Source organism: Acomys minous, assembly GCF_964271855.1.
Source record: "Acomys minous genome assembly, chromosome: 7".
In the NCBI taxonomy this organism is placed as follows: domain Eukaryota; kingdom Metazoa; phylum Chordata; class Mammalia; order Rodentia; family Muridae; genus Acomys; species Acomys minous.
In genome coordinates, this window is record NC_140488.1 from 13,554,039 (window position 1) to 13,561,007 (window position 6,969).

Genomic DNA, 6,969 nt, shown 5'->3' on the forward strand with positions numbered 1-6,969 from the left:
TGATCTGTCTCTTGGTTATAGTGGGATGTAAAGTCTCCCACTATTAATGTTTGGGTTTTGAGGTATGATTTAAGCTTTAGTAATGTTTCTTTCATGAATGCAGGTGCTATTTTGTTGGGGCATAAATGTTCAGGGTTGATATGTCATCTAGGTGTTTTTTCCTTTGATAAGTATATGTCCTTCCCCATCATTTTTTATTATTTTTGGTTGAAAGTCTATTTTATTAGATACTATAATGCATACTCCAGTTTGCTTCTTGGGTCCATTTTCTTGGAATACCTTTTTATAGCAGTTTTCTCTGAACTAATGTCTATTTTTATTGCTGAAGTATAGTATATTTCTCGTACAAAGCACATTGATGGGTCCTTCTTTTTTATCTATTCTGTGAGCCTGTGTCTTTTTATTGGGGGGGGGGGGTGAGGCCAATGATGTGAAGAGATGTTAATTACAAGTGATTTGATTGTTCCTGGTTTTTTTTATATGTTGTTGTTGGAAGAGAGTGTGTGTTTCCTTTTTTTTTTTTTTTTTTTTTTTTTTGCTTTTGTGGAAGTGGGTTTACTTATTTACTGTGTGTTTTTAGCCTCTTTAAAATGGAGTTTTCCTTCTGGTATCTTCTGTAGGTTTGGAATTGTGGCCAGACACTGTATAAACTTGGTTTTGTGGAATATCATTGAAAGTTTTGCTGGGTATAGTAGTCTGGGTTGGCACCTATGGTCTCTTAGTGTTTGCATGAGATCTGTCCAGGCTCTTCTGGCTTTCATAGTCTCTGTTAATAAGTCAGATGTAATTAGATAGGTTTGCCTTTATGTATGATTGCCTTTTTCCCTTGCACTTTTGAAATTCTCTCTTTTTCTGTACATTTAGCATTTTGATTATATATGGCTGGAGGACTTTCTTTTCTGGTTCAATCTATTTGGATTTCTGTAGGCTTCTTGTATGTTCATGGACATTTCTTTCTTTAGGTTGGGGAAGTTTTCTTCTATGAAAATGTTGAAAATGTTTTCTGGGCCATTGAGATTAGAGTCTTCTCCTTCTATTCCTATTATAATTAGATTTGGTGTTTTAGTGTTCCACATTTCTTGGATATTTTGTGTTTTAAACTTTTTAGTTTTAACATCTTATTAGACTGTACTGTCGATAATTTCACCTGTATCTTCTACACTTGCTACTCTCTTTTCCATCCTTTATATTCCAATGGTGTTGCTTGTGTCTGAAGTTCCTGTTCTCTTCTCTAGGGTTTCTAACTCTAGGATTGCCTCAGATTGTGTTTTCTTTGTTGTTTCTAATTACCCGTTTTAGATTTCAATAGTTTTATTCATTTCTTTCATTTCTTTCTCCCATTTGATTCTGTTTTCCTAAAATTTTTTATAAGGTTCATTCAATTCCTTCATCTGTTTGATTGATTTTCCCCGTATTTATTTATTTATTTATTTATTTTTATTTATTTATTTATTTTCCATATTACTATAATGATTTATAAAAAGAATTACTTTTTAGGGAACGGTGTCAAATTATTGTCCAGGTCTGGAGAGAGAGGTGGGGCCCTACCTACCCTTTGGATCTCAGCCCTGATTAAGTGGCTTCCCCTTAGCAAATAAATACTATTAACCCCTTCCTGTCTGGGGCATGGAGGGAAAAACAAATCATTGTAGTGCTTCCCTAATCTGTCCTATTTAGGACATTAGCCCAGAAAGACTGGGTGTGCAAGGATACAGGCAGCCCTGCCAGGCCAGAAAGAGGAGATGTGCTTCACTGCTCCATGAGAGCTCCTGGCTGCCTCTCTCTCCAGCTAATGCCAGTGATCCAGGGGTTCTACCCCCAGAGGGGCCCTGTCATAACAAATGGAACACTTGAGTGTCTGGTCTTGGAGATTCAAGGCCAAAGTGGCCCTGTTGAGAAGATCACCCACACCAATTCAATGTTGGGTTCAGTTTAGTTCCTATGCTCTATCTTGGGACTGCCATCCATGCAACTGTACATTACTCCACATGTGTCTGTGTGTGTATGCTGAGCACAGGGGAGGAGAGGGCTACAGGTGAGCATGACTGGATCACCTGCTCTGGGGTCAGGGCATGCAGGAGACCCTAACCGTAGAACATAAAATTAGACCAAAAGTGGTCAAGGGCTCTGGCACCTATTTCCTCCCTCTATCCCAATATGTCTAGTTTCCTTGGGCATTAGGTTTTGCACTGAATCACACAGGAGCCATCTTCTTCATATTCATTTGTGGATACCCACATCTTCTTGAAGGTGTCCAGGGAGGGGAGGATAGATCCACCAATCTAAGTGTAGTACAGCTGCGTCTGAGGAGCTAAGATCTTGATTTTAACATGCTTTGAGGCAAGCTTCTTGACCTCATTTAGAAGGCTGTCTCCAAATCCTTTAAAGAGCGTTGATATCCCTGAGCCATAATAATGGAGAACAGTGTCCGGCGAAGGTCCATGTCCAGCTTGTGGATGGAGAAGGCCAGTGCTTCATGGAGCCCCTCATTCTCATCCCCCACCAGTTCAGGTTGGAACTTCTGCTTAGGGGCCCCAGAAGCACGCTGGCCCCACATTAAGCATGCTGCCAGCTGGAAGGACGTATTGCACCTTCTCGGTCTCTAGGGCGTTGTCATTTTTTTTGATTGATGGACAGGTAGCAGGCCTGCTCTTCAATGGTCCAGACAACCTCAAACTCAACTGAGGTGTGGAAGTCAGCCCCTTCCTTGCGCAGCAGCAGCCTCTGATACCGAGATGTCACGATCCACAATGTCTAGCTGCATGACGGAGTGCAGCATGGCAAAGCCCTCTAGATGAGGACAGCATGAGTGACCCCATTCCCTGTGTCTAAAACCACTCCTGTTGTGCATCCTGTTGCATACAGGCTGAGCACAGCCTGCATGGAGATAAAGAGTTCATAAAAGATCATCCGGAGGAATCTCCATACCTGATCTCAAGCTGTACTATAAAGCAACAGTAATTAAAACAGCATGGTACTGGCACATCAACAGGCTGATTGATCAGTGGAATCGAATTGAAGACCCAGAGATGAATCCACACACATATGGTCACTTGATTTTTGACAAAAAAGCCAATCCATTCAATGGAAAAAGGATAGCATCTTCAACAAATGGTGCCGGTATAACTGGATATCTATGTGTAAAAAAATGCAACTGGACCCATATTTATCACCTTGTACAAAACTCAAATCCAAGTGGATCAAAGACCTCAACATAAAACCAGAGACACTAAGTCAGATAGAAGAAAAATTGGGGAAGAGCCTGGAACACATAGGCATAGGAGACAACTTCTTGAATAGAGCACCAACAGCCCAGGCCTTAAAGTCAACAATTAATAAATGTGACCTCATGAGGCTGAGAAGCTTCTGTAAGGCAGGAGACACTGTCAAGAGAACAAAGCGATAGTCTACAGTCTGGGAAAAGATTTTCACCAACCCTACATCTGACAAAGGTCTAATATCCGAAATATATAAAGAACTCAAGAAGTTAAACACCACCAAACCAAATAACCCAATTGAGAAGTGGAGCTTGGAACTAAACAGAGAATTCTCAACAGAGGAATATCAAATGGCTGAGAAACACTTAAAGAAATGCTCAACCTCCTTAGTCATCAGGGAAATGCAAATCAAAACAACTCTGAGATTCCATCTTACACCCATCTGAATGGCTAAGATCAAAAATTCAAGCGACACCACATGCTGGTGAGGATGTGGGGAGAGAGGAACACTCCTTCATTGCTGGTGGGAATGCAGACTAGTGCAGCCACTTTGGAAATCTATCTGGCCCTGGGAATAGGGCTTCCTCAAGACCCAGCTATTTCACTCCTTGGAATATACCCAGAAGATGCTCCAGCACACAACAAGAAAATTTGCTCAACCATGTTCATAGCAGCCTTATTCATAATAGCCAGAACATGGAAACAGCCTAAGTGTCCCTCAGTAGAATAATGGTAATAATGGTTAAAGAAACTGTGGTACATTTACACTATGGAATACTACTCAGCTATTAAAAACAAGGAATTCCCAAAATTTGTGGACAAATGGATTGAGCTTGAAATGATCATAATGAGTAAGTTCATCCAGAAGCAAAAAGAGTTAAATTGTATATACACACTTATATCTGCATATGAGCCCAAGGGGCATGTCCCATACAAGTCTTCACTAACCAGGAAACTGTGACAGAGGGGAAAACATTTTATTGGGACTCTAGATGAGAGAAGCATGGGAGAATAGCAAAGTTAATGGATTCAGAGGATCCTAGAAACCTACAAGAAGAAAATTATGATAGGCAGATTTGGGCCCAGGGGTCCTGCTCAAACTATGGCACCAGCCGAGGACAATACAGGCCATAAACTTCAAACCCCTACCCAGATCTAGCCAATGGACAGGATATTCTCCACAGTAGAGTGGAGAGTGGGGTCTGACTTTCACACGAAGACTGGTGCCCCATATTTGACCATGTCCCCTGGAGGGGGAGACCTGGTGGCACTCAGAGGAAGGATAGCAGGCTACCAAGAAGAGACTTGATACCCTATGAGCATGTACAGGGGGAGGAGGTCCCCCTCAGGCACAGTCATAGCGGAGGGGAGTAAGGGGAAAATGGGAGGGAGGGACGAATGGGAAGATACAAGGGAGGGGATAACCATTGAGATGTAATATGAATAAATTAATAACATAAAATTTAAAAAAGAGTTCAGGAACATTGAAGGTCTCAAAAAACACTTCTGCTATCTTCTGGATCTTACTGGGCGTCTGTTAGAAGAACTGGATGCTCCTCAGAGAAGGCCTGCAGCTGGTCCTTAGAGTAAACACACTGCTATATGCACTCCGTGTTGTTCCAGTTCCATACCACATCGTGCTCCATGGGGCACCGGATGGTCAGAAGCCCTTGGTGCTCCTCTGCTTTTGGTCCAATTAACGGGTTTCCCTCTAGGGCTCCAGCCATAACCTGCGTGTCCTTTGGCTGTCCCACATAGTTTGGAAAACAGTACTTTGAAATCTGGTTTCCTAAAAAGCCAAACTTGATCACCACTGAACCATTGTCGGTGACCACAGGTTGCTTGGAGAGAGAGAGAGGGGGGGGGGGAAAGGAGGGAGGGAGGGAGGGAGGGAGGGAGGGAGGGAGGGAGGGAGGGAGAGAGAGAGAGAAAGAGAGAGAGAGAAACAAATAGAGAGCAAAACAAAATCTTTTTGTACTCTGACATATAGGAAAGTATAATCAATTTCTATATTGGAAGCAATTTACCAATGTTCCTTATATATCATTGCAAGGGTGACTGTGAATATTTATATTGCATGAATTAATTACTAACTAAAATAATGGATGCTATATAGATAAAAATGAAACATAAAATTTGTTAAGCAGTACTTATTTTTTCTATATTGTTTTACATTTAGTCAAAAATTTTTAAAATAAAATGATTTGTACTTGCCAATTTTTTGTTCAGTTTAATGATTCAAAATGAAGAGTGTAACCAATACACTTTACCATTGTTTTTGCTTAAAACAGATCAAGATTTGGGTATATAGAAGAATAGAAATCTAAAACATTTGTGTTGATTGATTAATTGAATGATACATTTTAATACAGGGTAGGCTGTGTTTATCTGACTGGCCTGGAACTTACTGTGTAGATTCATATATCTTTCCTAAAGCTTTCTTGCTTTTGCCTTATAGGTGTTGAGGTTACATGCATGAGCCACCATGCTAGCTATTTTATTTTTCAAGAGAAGTTTTCTCCAGTAAATATATTAAAGTATCATCCTTTTTTGTTTTTTGTTTTTGAGACAGGGTTTCTCTGTGTTAGTCTTGGCTGTCCTGGACTCACTTTGTAGACCAGGCTGGCCTGGAACTCACAGAGATCTGCCTGCTTCTGCCTCCCAAGTGCTGGGATTAAAGGAGTGCACCACCAAGCCCTGGCTTAAAGTTTCATCTTGTGAGATATTTCTCAGTTGTTGAAAAGTGCTCATTGGGATACTGTATAAATATGAAAATAAGGTTAAGACTGATTGCTGATGTCTGCCATGTGCACAACATTAGATACAAGTTTGTAGGTCATGATCATTCTGCACTAAATGTATTTTATCAAGCTATTAGTAAGAGTCAAATTCAATCTTGTCTTGTCTATATCCAATGTAATTGAAATTATTTACCTAATTCTCTTAATGTATCAGTTATGGTGTAAAATAAAACTAAAATATATCTTTATATAAAAAGTTTCCACAATACCATAATTTTATAACCTATATTTTGCACATATTTTTCCTTATTTATAAAAATTATTTTACATTACACATAGATCTTTTTCACATAAATTAATACTATGTATTTATTTCAACCAGTTATCCACCAAAAAAAATCATTAAAAAGACCGATGTTCCATGTTCTAGTTAGTTGTTTTGCAATTAAATAGACCCACTTACACAAGTTTCAGAATAGTTTTACTTACAATATAAACACATATTAAGTTTTTCTTGTGTTTAGATTTTCCATTTTTTAAAATTTGTAATGAAGAAAAAAAGTTTTACAATGTGTATATCTTAATTTTGATGTGTATATATGTATATTTCTAAGCACATTAGTCAAATAGTCAACATATTTTTCATAATTAATTAACTACCACATTGTAGAGAGCTATCTTATTGTCTATCTTTAATGTTGCTTTGTTTATCATGATTTGAATACTTTTTTACTTGGCTCAAAGTAAAGGTAGAACCATTAGCTATAAAATATATCTTGATGATTATTAATTTCCTACCTCATTTGGCAGAGCCAGCCTACCATATCTTAATATTGAGGTTGTGCTCTCACCCTGATCCAGTCATTTATCTTTATAAACTTTCCACTTATGATAACCCAACCTACTCACTCTTTGCCACGGACTCATCTTATGGTGATTTTTATTCCTTGAAACATTTCTTCTTCTGCCAGACTTGCACAAATTCTACTAGTGCTTGAAGTAGTTCTATA

General features: G+C 39.1%; 1 pseudogene across 1 annotated transcript; it reads right to left on the reverse strand.

The window, feature by feature from the left end:
* Positions 1-2,177: 2,177 nt before the first annotated feature.
* Positions 2,178-5,061, reverse strand: LOC311601954 (beta-centractin-like; annotated as a pseudogene). The gene is made up of 2 exons: positions 4,675-5,061; positions 2,178-2,877 (listed from the first exon to the last, which is right to left on the reverse strand). The product of its transcript is annotated as a beta-centractin-like (transcript).
* Positions 5,062-6,969: the final 1,908 nt, after the last annotated feature.